Here is a 15,836-nt window from a genome sequence, read left to right as displayed (position 1 = left end):
TGGTAAAGTCTATCCCTGTATACGACGTCTAACGGCGCCAAAGTATCGCACGATAGATAGATAGATAGAAATAATTCTGAGTACGATAAGAATCGTGTCTCGATGATTCTCGTTTGCTCGTTAAACGAATCGATTAATATCGAATCTCTCTATCTTATTCTTTAGTTACTTCTCTTTTTACTAAGCTATTACGTCTACGTATGTAATACAACTTCGTAAGGTAGATATTACGGAAGAGGATAGATATAGAGGGAGAACGGAATGTAATAAAAAGAACGATGCATATCCTCGTTGATGCGCGCACGATGTTATGAGGAAGAGAGCGCAACAACAATAGACATACGTTATGCCGAGTTCGCGACTAAGAGTGGGGACAAGGTGCAATCCCCTTACACGTTCGTCGAGAGAGTTTCTATCCAACAATGAACTTATATTCTCATGATTTCAAGCGACTCTCTTCCTACATACACGATCCTTCGAGTGTACTTAGCAAAAACGCTAGTCCTTTTCCGATTGATTCATCCACCGACTCCAGCTACGAAAGATGAAATCTTTTTCGAAGATGGAACGCGATCGTCCTAAAAAGTTCCAAGAACATTTTATTTCCACGTGGAGAAGTTACAACGAGAAGCATATGAATAAGATGATTTTATTTTCATTTTTTTCAATTTCGAGAAAATGAACGAGAAGAAATTGTTCCTTTTTTCAATAAGATCAAGTAAACAAATAAACAAACAAATAAATAAATAAATAAATAAATAAATAAATCTTCACCTGAAAACGGTGAAAAGAAAATCGTCGTTTCTTGTTTGGCAGCGAGCGTGCACGCGAACCGAATCAAAATGGTCGTTCAATCAGGAACTTAATCTCTTTATTTCGTTCGGCAGAACAACGTAACGGGTAGCGAGCAATAAAAGCAAAAGATAATTCGACGTTATCCGATTTCGTAACGGTTAGCCGTAATTCTTTCTAGCGCCGGGCTTTGAACGAAATCCTTGGCTGACCAGCAACGACGGATCAATTCATTATCGGAAATCTGATTACGGATGCGAGGTTGTGGAAAAGAGATTCGGCTGTGGAAAAGCCCATCGCCACGTTTGCGTTTTCCGTTCTGTACGAAAGCTGTTTCCGAGAGAAAGAGAGCAAAAAAATAGCGACGGGATGACTACGAGTTACGAAATATACGACGGGGTGGAAGGAGAGAAGCAAAGAAGAAAAGACGCCGAATAAAGTCGAACGAGATGGACCAACGAGCGAGAAGAAAGGGGAAGAGAATCTACCGAATATGGAACGCGTCCTCACGAATTGGAAAAACAAGAGCATAAAAGGATAAAAGACGACGTAGTCTTCTTCCTTGAATAAAAAGAAAAAGAAAAGGAAAAGGAAAAAGAGAGAGAGAGAGAGAGAGAAAGAGAGAAAAAGAATAAAACCATATAGCGAGCTACACGATATTTCCATACGATGCGATAATCCGCGAGATATTGTCACGGAGGTTCCTTCAATTTTCACAGACGCATTCGAGCAATAATAACAGCAATATTATTACTTACCAGAGATACATTCGAGAAAGCGTAAAAATCAAGAGAGAGACGAACTTTATCCGATAGATATAGATTTTCCGTAAGACATGAAAGTTTTAATAAGTTCAAAGGCGAAAGAATCACAGCCATTTCGTTTGGCCGAATAGGTAAATTTTGCGGTTCATTCGGGTATCAATGAACCGTGATGTGGCGAATATTCGAGCACGTATAAACATACAGAGAGCTTTTATTGGAAAACTTTCTTTTCTAGGAACGTTCGTAAGTATTTTCTGAATACTTTCGGTGTACGGATATTCGTACGTACGTAATATTCCGCGCGCGGAGGATTAACGAAGAGAGACGGCCGTGCGCAATTTCTTTCGATTCTCGTTGGAGCGTAATGACTTCGTTCCACGTTCCACGCGGAGTCGTTTGCGTTTTTGCCATCACTGTCTGATATCTTGGGAGGCGAGTACCGATAGATCGCGCGGCTTCTTGCCTCTCGCTCCCTTTCGCGAGTTCCGCCTTCGAGAATCCGCTCTTCTGCCTCTACCAAGTACTACCTACGCCTCTTTGCGCCTTTTATTTATCGCTTCACGCGATTCGAGTCCTTACGGTTTTAGCCGACACTTTCCGGTAGTAGAAGGCGTAATGAGCCGGGGCGATAATCGTTACCCTCCATCCCCGTGAGCCGCATTCTTTCCAATTCCGGTACCCACGCTTCGTGACGCGTTGACTGCCTCTACTTGTCTGCATAGAAAGTGCACCTCCATTGTTTCGCGTTGCCGCGAATCGTGATTAGACCGCACCATCGCTCGCCTTTTTTCTATCTTCCTTTTTTTTCTTTTTCTCTTTCTCTCTCTCTCTCTCTCTCTCTCTCTCTCTCTCTCTCTCTTTCTCTACTTCTTCGTACACAGCTAGATACCAACTCGCGTAACTTCGTCTAGTTTTCTCCCGCCTCATCTCCCTTTTCTTCTACTACTTCGTCCTTTTTCTTTCATCTTTCGAAATCACAAGAAATCAGCAAACCACCTTTGCCCTCGTTCGGTCTTTCCCTTTCCTTCCGTTGGATCGCGTCTTTTCCCGACACTCGCATTTTCAGCTTCGTTAGCCGCGCACGAAAGGAGGGAGTGACTTTTCGACCGAGGAACGGGACGATGAATGCTGCCCCGACGTTAAGTGGAATATAAGGACTGTAATGTTACACAAGGGAGGAGTTTTCCCTCGCGATTAAGTCGCTCCTTACGACGCTTATTATTTTAATTGGGTAATACGTATGTCGCCCGCATAGGAAATGAGATTTCCGATGGAGAAGGTAGATGTCGGATGCGCGATTTAGGTGGGGAGACGAAGAGCATCTCGCGAATTCTGCAAAAGCAATTTGAATTTGCCAACGACGAAGGAGAGAATTTAAATTGCTTTCGAACTGCTTGCATTACTAGATAGAATTCGAAATGGTCTTCGAATAACTCGCGTCCGATTTGCATGTCGCGACTTCTTCGACGGTCGCGTAACCCTTGACATTTTGATGTTAAGAAAAAGAAAGGTGCGAGGAAGATTTTAAATCTTATACTCGAAATAAGATATTAGCATAAAGATTAAACGTTATTCTGCCGGGGCGCATAAACAAAAAGATCAATTTATTTCACAGTACGCGAGATATATCGCGAGATCTGCTCAAAAAAAGAAAAAAAAAAAATGAGATGAGAAATTGTCGAGATTGGTAAACAAGATGTAAAAAGTCGAATTAAAAGGTGACGCTTTAAAATAGCGTGAAATACGGTACAAACCGACACTAGAGCAGCGTCCATCATCGTCGTATACCACGAGTTATCGTTGTACTTCCGAAATCTCGACAAATCTCATTCTCCGGGAGAAACGTCGAAACAGAGAACGAACGCTTGATCCTCCGAGATCCGATAATCGTGTTGGGAGAAAGAAATTAGCCGTCGCTCATCCAACAGCAGTGGCTGCGGCAGAGGTACACGAAACTGTAAGCTTAATTGAAACGCGTGATATTCGATTTCGTTGCTCTACTGAAATCCGCGACGAGCGAATAGCAAAAAAACGAGAATGAGAGAGAAAGAGAAAAACACAGAGAGAAAGAGAGAGAGAGAGAGAGAGAGAGAGAGAGAGAGGATTGGAAAGAACAACAATGCATCGTGCTAGTCCTGACTGAGCAATTTCCTCTCCGACCGCGTGCCCGACGAATAACGTTTAATTGCCACGCGCGAAATTGGGACGATGGTGTGGCTGGTGCGCTAGCCGCTTCTAACGCGATTGCTTTCGTACCGAGCTTGGTCACCTTGCCTCCCTCTCGAGCTGCCCATTCGAATCGTCCCCACCATCAGATCCTCTCTCTCTTTCTCTATCTCGTCACCCTACTTTTTCGTTTCGCTCGACCGCACACTTACACCCACATCCTTCGAGCTTTCCGCACGAAAGCGTGTTTTTTAATTAAACGTATCTTGTTCAACGCCTACAGGGAGGTAATCTCCCGTGGAAATACACGGAATGTGCTGAATTCTCCTAGAGATATCATATAATATCGTTTTATAAGAATCCCTTTTCATCGTACACTATCATTCTTTCGACTCTCTTACCACCTTGTTTAAAACATGTAGGACTTAAAAGTTTTTCTTTTGAAAGAACGTCTCAGCTAAATTCCTAGATTGCGAATATGATTTTCAACTTCAGAAGCATTCAATTTCAATAGCAAAACGATGTGATATCTAGCAAAATTCTCTCTCTCTCTTTCTCTCTTTCATACATACATACTTATATACTTACACGATGTGTAATACCATCGTTCTATACCTATCTTTTCCCTATTTTTAACATGTCTCGGTGCGATCACGTAACATATTCGCGTTACGACGAGATGAAAATTCAATAAAGCGTTTAAACATCGAACGGATTGCATATATCTTCTTTTTCTTTCGATTTATATATTGTATCGGATAGATTGCGAAATCGACGTACCTGCTTTCTCGTCTTTTCTGACACAAGGTTAATCGAGCTGCGTACGCGAACGATATCGTTATAGTACGGAAAACCCTTATTGCTTTTACTTTTCTTCTCAATGGGATTTGAGCTTTTGCTTATTTCGATTTAGATCCATCTTTATTCTGGTTATTTCGTTAGCTACTACCGAACGAAGCCGTACGAGCAGACTATCGTACTTTCGAAGGAATCTTTTCGAACGTTTTCTCGAACGTGATTACATAACAACAACGACGGTCTTTCGTGTGTACGTGTACGTTTGCGAAAATTCGAAAACGATATCCGTCTTCCTCTCGATACATGTCGGTCGTACGTGTACGGCAAGTGAACGAATCCTACAACGAAATCCGTTGTTAGATGAAATATCCTTTCGTTGATCGTGGCAACTTTATAGGAATGTACGTACATACATACATATATGTGTGTGTGTGCGTGTGTATATATATGTGTGTGTATGTGTGTATATACACATCCATCCTGCTTTAGCATTTCCATGAGAGTTCCCTAAGCGCCTGTACACCGATCTACCAACGTACGTCTGCGCTTGTAATTATATGAGAATATTTCTCCTCGACGTTTTCGCGCACGCGTTACTAATTTCGGTTTGTACGAAGGTATCTACATACATCCCGTTTCCTTCCGAATATTTTAAACCGTCTCGTTAACTCCAACGTGCCTTGATTAAAACGGAAGATGCATATTTCCAGCCGACCGTAACGCATCCAGTCAAAGAAAAAAGGAGAAAAAATAGATCGAAAGAAATATGGTGGATCGTTAATGCGTCTGCTATGTCGTAGATATTAAATTACTACCACAGCTGAAAATCCAACCGACCAAGTCCGAGAGAGACGATATTTGTTGTTCCATATACGCGCATTGCGAGTATATGCGACTATTTATACGACGAAATATTTATACGACGACAGGACGAAATGATATATTGGAAAATTTAAACATTGGACCAGGCGATTAATGTTTTTCTTATAAAACGAATCCCAACGATGGACGATCATTCGAAAATAATAGTAATACGCTTCATTCGATGAATCCTATATTATCATTACTTTTTCTTCATTATTTTTTTGACTTGAAAATAGCGAGAAGCAGAAAAAACGGACAGAGAAAGAAAGAGGGATCGAGAGAGAAAGAGAAAGAGAGAGAGAAAACTATAGCGAAATAATGAAGTGTAAACAGTTAGTGAGAAAAATGACCTCTTTCACAAGAGGCGAAGTACTTTATTACTCCGTGCCGACAAGTAGGTATACGCGCGTGTATTCATTGCCTCATCTTATGCACATCCGGTAAATAGCAGAAAATTATGGGCAACCGCGCCAGGCGATGATAACTCCTGTTGCAGCTTTTCAACGCTTGCCAGGGGAGAAGAGTTCTTCTTCTTCGTTTAGTCTAGCCCTGCGACCTTTCATGAAATGGAAACCCTTTTCTTGGTACTCTTCTCTCTTTCTCCTTCTGTCGGAGTAAGTCGCGATGAGGACAAGGCTACAAAGCTACGAGAGTATACGGAAAACAGGTCAGAGAATTACCAACAGAAAACATTCATTTCCCTACTGTGGAAGTAGGCTCTCTCTCTCTCTCTCTCTCTCTCTCTCTCTTTTTCTACCTTTTTCAAACGAAAGATCTAAAGGATTCAAGAGCAAAGGATTGAAGCACATTCGTATAACGGAGTAACACGATTTACAGACGTCCTTGCCTCCTGCTTAAGTCGAACGAATTGCAAGAAGGCATTCGTCGATGACACGTTCCGCATTCTCGTTTAAAAAATATTATTTTCAGTTAATTAACATTATAGGTATGTATATTATGCGTGTGTACGCGGAAACGCCGAGAAAACGTGCTTCAATGTTAGAAACATATGGAAATTCTACAAAATTTGGGAATTCAAAATAGGAACTCGTTCAAGCGTGAATTCGGTAATGGAATTCCACGGCGAAACTTCGAAGCGAGTTATGTGTTTCTTTATTTTTTTATTTTTTTTTGTTAAAAGAAAATAGTAGGAAGGAAGGAAGGAAGGAAGGAAAGGCTATTTAGAAGACGTTTCTCGATAATTTTACGATTCTTTACCGGTCGAAGTCTCGGAATCTGATCGTAATTCATCGTCGAGTGACTGGGATTACACGAAAAGTCACTTTATTCCGAAAAAAGTCCGGATTTCCAAGAGATATCTCGTATAATTTTCTCTCTCTCTCTCTCTCTCTCTCTCTCTCTCTCTCACTCTCGCTCTTTTTCTCTTTCCTCTTATTTTGCTATCACGATTTCACTCGATTTCCTATCTATCTCGAATCGTGAATTTCCGAACGATTTGCACGAATACATGAGAGCGGAAAAAGGTAAGAGAAATAATGAGCCACGGACGAAAGAATGAACGAACGAAGAAACATCGACTAACGGAAGGTGTCTAAAGAGGAGTAGGAGGAGAAAAAGGAAAAGATATGTGGGCGATGAGGAATAACTCGTTGAACGTAATCGATCACTATTACATTGTCTTCTGTTTTATATCACTTTATCCGTTACTATATTCTGATAAATAGAAAAAATATTAACAGTTATCCTTGTTGATACAATATTATTTGTTGAACGATCGATAATTAGTACACAATTTCGACAATATATGCACGTATCAAATAATCTGAAGAAATAGAAGGGAATATTTTGATCATACAAATAAATCGATACCTTTCTATTGAAGATAACTTTTCTCGGTTGGAAAAAAATAATAAAATAAACAGAAAATTCCATTACGCAAGACAGGATCGAGAAAAGTAGCAAGTTGTGAGGATTCGTGTGAAGGGGTGAATGACCTTTGGGACATCTTTTGCGTCAAGTTCGCTTCTTGAATCTTGGAAACGACAAAGTCGAGCGCGTCACTTCTCGGTACAACGATTTCAAGTAAGTTCGGAGAGTGCATCGATGCGGAAGCTACGCGTTCAGCAACGATGGTTGCCCGAATGAAAGTCGTGTCGAAGAACGAAATGCTAGCCACCTTGTATTCCTTGTGTTTGCCTGCGACTTCTTGTCCAAAAGCTTTCATTCGAACGAACTGCGATCTTTATACTAAGAAGTGCTACTTTGTTGAAACTCACGCCTGAAGGTATAAGTGTATACGTTAATATATAATCTCGAGTCGTATAAACTTTTTAAGAACGTTTATAAAGCTCAATCGAAGCTGTTGAGAAAAAAGGACATACATATATAATTCTTTTCCTTTAACGAGTAATTAAATCTACTTTTTTGATCACGGGAAAGTAGTATATCACTTCACACGCAAGGAAATCGTAAAAGAGCTCGTAAATTGTTATTTACCCGAAGAAACTTCGTCTACGACGATATCCACCATTCTCACTTCGACTTTCGAACTATCATGATTTCACTTTATTTTTCTTTTCCCCAACACAGACAACTTCCATCATTCAATATTCGTTATAGCTATTTGAAGAATATGCATTACGTATTACGTTTCAGATTCGAAGAAACATCGATTTCATTCGTTTGAGTGTTATCGAGGACTGTCATGACGAGAAAGAAGACAACCAAACTCAAAGTCTTCCAAACTCGTCTCTATGGATTAGTATATAGGGAGATCCATGGCTCATTATTCTCTTCTTATCGTCGAACATTTCTCGCGGAAACGAGGATTTACGTTGCGACGCGTTCGTCCCGATGAAAATTCTTATAGCGTATTGCTTGCTTTGGCAAACTTCGTTCCTTCCTACCCTTCTACCCAATTCTTTTTCCCTTTTCCTCTTTCCTCTTTTCTATCGTTTTCATGATTCTACTACGAAGAAACAACTTAATTAATGGATAAACCGTCCTTCAGCTTTCGTCGTCGATCGGTATACCAAACGACTTTTACCAAAGTGCCTAGTATCGATCCCTAAAATTCAACTCAACACGACGACGACGACGACGACGCAGCACGGCGCGACTCGGTTCCAAGTTTGACACCTTAAACTGCTTTAACGAAAAATGGCTTAACTTCAACTAGTCGAACCCATAACAGCCTCGCCTCTAACTCTGCTTGTTGTAGTACATATATCCATCGAGCGAGGGCGAACGAGAAAGAAAGAGAAGGGATAAGAAAGAGAAAAGGATAGTCTATTGTGATTTACAGAAGACGAAGGTCGTCTCGTTTGATCTCGTAATTGAGTTCTCCTCTCTTTCGCTTTCGTTATAAATGAACGGTATTTCTTAGGGAATATTGTCAAGTTTGGAAACTATTTTATACGAACGTGTCCTATTACGGGAGTATCGTATTTTAACGAGTAAGAACTAAATAAGCTGTTCGAAAACGCATAACTTTCTTATCGATGGTTCTCGCTTTGTCCTTTAGTTTGGAATATTCACGTTTGCGTTTTGGCATCGCGTTACTCGTACATGGTGATCGTTGTGGTCACGTTTGGTTCGTCCAGCGCGGTTCGTTTAATAACGAGGCGCGGTCGTATAACGCATACGTCATGAGTTACCGTACTAACGTATGATTTATGTGATCGATAGTTTTGATATTTTCGATCGTCGCACGCACACCACATTACATCCGTATAGTATCACGGCGACACTTAATATTTCAGGGAGGGTTACGCTTCGTTGAAATTTCAACGATGATCCTGCTCGCGTTGCACTCGATCCGGCTATTTTTCAATATAACGTACGTACCGCGTTCCACCATTCCGTGACATTTTCGATAATACAAGTAGGTAGAGGGGTAGAGTGACGGCTAGAATCATCGGAGCAACGAAATATCGGAACGTGTGTCTGGCTTGCAAACTCACACTCTATGAGCTTTCCCTGTCTCTCCACAATCTGGACATGTCGTGGTGTGTTACGAACCTACTGTGTACAAACTTGAATATCTCGACTCACGGAATTGTAAGCCGTATGACCTTAATACTTCGTGTATATATATATACAAAGAAAGAGAAAAGAGAGAGAGAGAGAGAGAGAGAGAGAGAGAGAGAGAGAGAGAGAGAATCCACGTAAGATAAAGGCAGTTTCCGAATGGACTCGTTCGACGATATCACTCGACAATAATAGTATTATTCTGGATAGTAAGATGCAGATAATACGACAAGTGTCCCGAAGATTTCTCTCGTTTTTTAACATTTTCTATATACAACACACACACACACACACACATATATATATATTCTCTTTCCCTTTCTTTTATTCACAGATTCACTCACTTAGTTCCTCTCTTTATCTTGCCTTTTTGATTCGACCGCCATTCGTCTTTTGAATAGCCCGTCCTAGCAATAATATCTTTAAAGTGGTCGCGTCAACGGCGGACCATAAATCGAGTCGGTCTCTCCTCCCCGTAAAAGTATCCCGCAAAAGCGACGGTAGAGTTCGAAATACGAGCGATTTAGTAAACGTCACGTTCGCGTGACGTTTGATAGATACGAATGACCGCGCGATGGGAATCCAGCGGCCACCCTCCAGAGTGACTCTCTGTCGTTGTTGGAATGATCATCGTCAAGCGTATAGGACGCCACGTTGGAGACGCTCGAGGATCGTCATACATCCGTCCCACGTCCGGTGATGCTCGAGGCTTGAGTCCGTGCATCGATTAGTAATTTGCTAAATTGATAACCCCCATGGATGGGATACTCCGTCGAATCGATATAAGGGTGCTCCACGGAAAGATTCGATTTTCCGGAGATACTCGAACGACAGGTCGCTTTTCCTTCGGATCGACAAAATGGAAAACTCGTATCGCTTTAAATCAACTCGGTAACGAACGATCTAGGTCGAGCGATGCTTCAACGAGTAATCCGAATGCACTTCGATGCATCATTCGAAAACAAAACAAAACAAACGAACGAACATATATAAAAAAGAAGAAAAAGAAAATGATACTACACCGAAACGAGTATCATCAACGGGATGACAGTTTAACCCTTCTTTCGGCCTTCGATAGCGTGCCAAGGCTCCTTCTAACTTTTATCATTTCCGATCTTTAGTTCTTTCCAATTAAAAAAATTGTATTATACCGGTGCAGTTAAAGCGCATTCGTAGCATCGTTGATTTCGTTCTCGTTTAGTCGGTTCACGGAACGACGTAGAAAGTTTCGTTCGAGAAAAAAAAAAGAAAGAAAGCTACGTCATCGTACGATTCTCGTTGCTTACTTTACGAGTGTATAATGCCTATGTGACTGCCTATGCCTATGTATCTGTTCTTGTAATTACGAGAGAAAATGAAGGTACCGCGTGCTGCTGTAGGCATACGCGAGAATCTTTTTATGAACGTCAACGCGAATAAAAGCGAGTGAGTGCTGGCGGGGTTCCTCACGTGTGTGGGCGCTTACGCGTCCTATTAATTTTAAATGGACTGCTGGGACAGATGCGAGCGGATGAGAAAGAAGGAGGAGGGTTGAAAGAAACAGAGAGATGATAAAGAATAAAGAAGGGAGAGACCGATGAGACGCCAGGAATGACTTCACGAAAAATTCTCGAAAGATTACATTAGACCAGCCTCTCTCGTTCTTTCGAGAACTTACCAGAGATATGCACTTATGATTCTCATGTTGCGAGCAGTCGCCCACAGCGCTTTCGACGACCGCAAATACATCATTGACCGGATCCTAAACGCTAGATAATAATTCAAACCTAACTCACATCCGATGGAAAGTATCGTTGTTTCGTTCGATCATCGATGCGTCGATCGTGAATTTTTTAAATTCGCGTTCAGGAGAACCTTAGGAAACGCTCATAAAACATAATGCGTCAAACGATATAGGCATGCGTACACACACACACACACACACACACACACATACACGTACACACATATAATTCGAAAGGTTCTTCGAACCTGCCCCTTCGGCACTGACGTTATCGCGACGTACGACGATAAGGCGGTACGTTTTTATTTCCTCGAATTTTCAGACAACGTCCCATCATATATTTCAAGGGTCTGCAAATGTCAGATGACGTTCACCAGGCTTTTAGAAAGATAGGGTAGGGAAAAACTATTATCGGAGCAGTACACTCGCGGAGCATTCGTTTCATCAGTTAGGCCGAAAGCCAGACAAACGTCGGAAAGAAAACGAATGTAGTTTATTTAATGTAGGTACGACCAGCGTTTAGACGCTCGAATAATAAAGTTCTTCTTCGTCTAGAAATCAAGAGAAGGTGTGGCTTAGGATTATTCGAATAGTCGATTTTCATTCTCATTCTCTCTCTTTCCCTTTTACACCCTTTTCGCGTTCGTACCTACGAGAGGAAATATCGGTGTTTGGGAAAAGGATTTCAGTTGGAAGTAGGTAAATGGTAATCCCAACGATTCCCTTTCAAATGCGGCTCAAGTTCCGTAGGAATCAGCAACAGCTTATCGGGGTTATGACACTCTTCGAGAGTCCCTCCCTCGCTGCTTCTCACTTTCCATCTTCTCCCTCTTTCTATCTTACTCTTCTCCATTTCCTTTTCTCTTTTCCTCTCTCTCTCTCTCTCTCTCTCTCTCTCTCTTTCACATAACTCTTACTTTTTTTCCTATCTTTCTTCGTTTCTCATTCTCCCTCCTTTTTTCTATCTCATCTTCGAAACAGTCCTTATCCAATAACACGATATCTACCGACGAGCAAGCGTCATTTATTGCTTTAAAACAGCCATCGTTCGTTGAATTTTATAAATTGGAGATTTCTAAGGTGTCCGAAGGACTGACAGAGGACGATGTCAGTGGTTATCGTCGGAAAATATCGTACTAGTTCATCGGATTATACTTTTCGTTGTACGGATATCGTAAGAATTTATTACACATGAGATTCTCTCTTTCTCTCTCTTTCTTTTTTTTCTATCTCTTTCGCGTATACTTTTCTTCGACTCGACGTCGTCGTTCACGCTTATCGAAGAATCCTTTTGCCTCGCGGGCCAACGGATAGTTCTCGTTTTCTTTATCTCTCTATCTCGATCTCTGTTCTTCTCTCTTTCGTAACGTAACGTAGTAGATATATTTTATATCCTTTCTACCGACGAGCGCGGACATCTTATCAAAAGTTTAATGTAAACCGTAACTTTCTTCGCTATTCCCCGCCTTCCGTCAACATTATTCTCGTATAATGAGCACCGCGAGAATATAATTCTACAGCGAGGCACGCTCTCTTACGGTTTCGAGAGCGTGCTCGCGATAAATCGTGACGAACGCGAGAGCGAACTTCCCCCTCGATCATTTCGATTATCCCGTTAACCGGACATTAACGAATCGTTGGGTGATCGACGATCCTATCTTATAGCGAAATTCTTTGGAATATTATTATATCATCTTGGTGAATCGCGAAGTCTTGTCTAGCGAATTCCTCGGTTCATATCGAAAGAGAACAAAGAGTATAAACACTTAACGTGACAAGTCCTCGCTAATGGCCACCTGTTGATCTTTGATTAAATGCATGCGATATAGTACCTATAAAATGCATTAATCGTATTCGTTCGTATAATAAAAAAAAAAAAGAAAGAAAGAAAAAATAGAAAAAAGAGAAAAACAAAAAGAAAGAGGAGAAAGGATAAATTCGTATCAAATAAGAACGTAAGTAACAAGGTCGAAGTCTTTCTTACGTAACACGAAAGACTGTACCTTATACTTTTCGGTAGAAAACAGGAGCGAGCGAAAAGGAAGTTTGAAAGGTTCGCATGTAGGTAAGTAAGATTCTTCGATGCCATTTTCTCGTTTTACTGGAAAAGTAAGGAAAGTTATTGGTATGTCCGAGAGGGGTATCCGGCGAACGAAAACCGCAGTAACTTTGCGGACTCGGTAAACCACGAAAATCAAAGACAAGTCTGGCGGCTTTGCGAGCTCATAATTAGCACGTCTAGTTCTTTCGGTGCAGTAATGAAAAGAGACGTTAAATGCCGTTCGGGAAAGTTATTAATAATCGTTTCAAGGGTTGGCTACAGTCGTACAAATGAGATCTAATTAGGAGCAGAGGCACTTGGAAGGAGTCTCGGCTTGAACTTTGCCTTTCTTCACCTTCCACCAATGGTTCTTCTTTTTTTTCACTCCTTCATCCTCAACGTCTCTATCCTCTTTTTCTATCGTCGTTCTTCTTACATCAAACCTCTCTCTTTTTCTCTCTATCTCTCGTTCTCTCTCCCTCTCTCTCTCTCTCTCTCTCTCTCTCTCTCTCTCTCTCTCTCTCTCTCTCTCTCTCGATGTCTAGAATTGCTTCCCTCAGCATCACGACGATATCTTAATAACGTTTCTACGCGCCACGTTCCTTACTCACGCTCAAAGCCTAAGAGAGCGAACGGACGAAGAAGAGAAGTAAGAGGAGGTGAAGCCAGATCGGAAGAGCGCCTTAGCGTCTGAAACTCGGATCTCCGGTAGTAAAATAGACGGCTTAATTGCTTAATTTCTCACACGGCGAAACCCCCCTACCTCTCTAAGAACAAAAGCATGTGCATAGCACCGTTACCCCGGTCTTCATCTTCGTCTCTTTCTTCTTCTTCTCCTCCTCCTCCTCCTCCTCCTCCTTTTTCTTCTCCTTTTTCTTATTATTCCTTTTCTTACTTTTATGCGTTATCAACATTACTCCTCGCGTGACACTTTAATTATGCCGCCGCGTAAATCCAACCGCCGAAGCGAGTACACACTTGCGATATTCCGAACGTATCTCCCATCGAATGGGCTGCCCATTAAATAGCCAACTCCTTTTCCTTCTCGCTTATCCCAGTATAGCCTGGAGAAGAAGTGCGATCTATCGATCTCTATCTCTCTCTCTCTCTCTCTCTCTTTCTCCATCTATCTCTCTCTTTCTTTCTTTCTCTTTTTCTTTCTCCATCTTCCTCGCCTCAAATCTTTCCGTTCTGTTCTCTCTACGCGCGAGAGAGAACTAACGGAGAAAGCTATTTTACACGCGTCTATTTCACGAAGAATTTAAAAGATTCATAGCTTTTACGTGGCACGGAACTGCGGTTTGTCGATTTATTAAAACAGCAAAAAAAAAAAAGAAAAAAAAAAGAAAAAAAGGCGGATAGAGAGAAAAACAACAATCCACCAATCAATATTTAACTGCGTGCCAACAATGAAACGCGCGGTCTAGTCAACGATCGCATCGTAATCGATCCTACCGTCCGCAAGGCTATTGTTTTCATGAAAATGTTTTATACTTTGTTTTCCTTCGTATGATATGAGATAAAGGTTATTGAAAAAATCAACCATGAAATTTTAATTTGTTGAAATATCATTTGGGTGATTGGCTTATCAGACGACGCGAGGAGTTCGCTAGTATTTGCCAAGTTCGTTCGGAATCATTTTCAATGCTTGAAGAAGGGAATATCGAATTCCTCGTAATCGTTCATTTAGTTCTCTTCATGGTTCTATCGAGTAGCAATGCTTATCGATTTCAATTGTTTGAAAGGGTGGAAGAAAAGGAGTGAGAGAGAGAGAGAGAGAGAGAGATTTCCGGTTAAGATCGTAAAAGTCGAAAGAAATCGGACTCGGTTACGTTCCAACGAATCATTTCTTTCGCATCGTTTAATAGTACGAAGGAGAAAAGACTACGGAGCTTCTCAATCGTTGAAAGTTCACGGATCGCCCGGTGTGATCTCGCAAACGAGTGCTCTTCGCGAAAGAAGCACTCTGTTACGTAATTTTCTCGTGCAAATATCATTTCGCAAGAGGACGTTTAATTAAATTTTTATCAAATCGGTTAGGAGGGGTCGATAGGCAATACTCGTTCGTCCGATTGTTCCTCGTAAAATTTATCCGATCAATTTTATTAAAACGACCACTAGCAAGTACGAATATTTGCCGCCGTTAATTACATATATATATATATTTGCAGTAGCGAATTTATATTTATTAATCGTATCTGGGATTTATATTAGAATCCGATAATTAAACTACTACCGGTTTCGACGTACTCGAGCCACGAATATTCACGTTCGCGTGAATGAGTTTCGATGAACGTCCCGCGAAATCGATTTAATTAAGATCCCCCTCTCTTACGGCATGCGGAAAAACGCATGAAGGTAAGCACCGATTTTTATGTAGTTTTTCTTCGTTCCTACTCTCTCTCTCTTTCTCTCTCTCTCTCTTTTTCTCTTGTTCCCCCTTTTTCTCTTCTTTTCTCGACAAAAACGTATATCAATTAATTGAATTCGTTAAACGCGATCGACCTCCGATACGATTCGGAACTTTACTGCTCTTTTTGCCTATCTTTCTTTTTTCTTCTATTCTCGGACACGCGATACGGCGAAAAGGAAGCTCCCGACGGACGGAAAGCAGCCTTTCACCGATAACATCCGTTTCGCTAGATCCTCTTCGATATATTCGCGTACAATACGATCGAGATTACTTCGTCTCTACTTC

At 41.3% G+C, this 15,836-nt stretch overlaps 1 protein-coding gene across 2 annotated transcripts in view; it reads right to left on the bottom strand.

Moving 5' to 3' along the window:
- LOC127062050 (uncharacterized) overlaps positions 1-15,836 on the bottom strand; it is a 30,894-nt gene that overhangs the window by 13,511 nt on the left and 1,547 nt on the right. The window lies entirely within an intron of this gene.

Source organism: Vespula vulgaris, chromosome 2 (genome assembly GCF_905475345.1).
Source record: "Vespula vulgaris chromosome 2, iyVesVulg1.1, whole genome shotgun sequence".
Taxonomy (NCBI): Eukaryota; Metazoa; Arthropoda; class Insecta; order Hymenoptera; family Vespidae; genus Vespula; species Vespula vulgaris.
The sequence above is the reverse complement of the archived record's forward strand: the minus strand, read 5'-3'. Positions and strand labels throughout refer to the sequence as shown.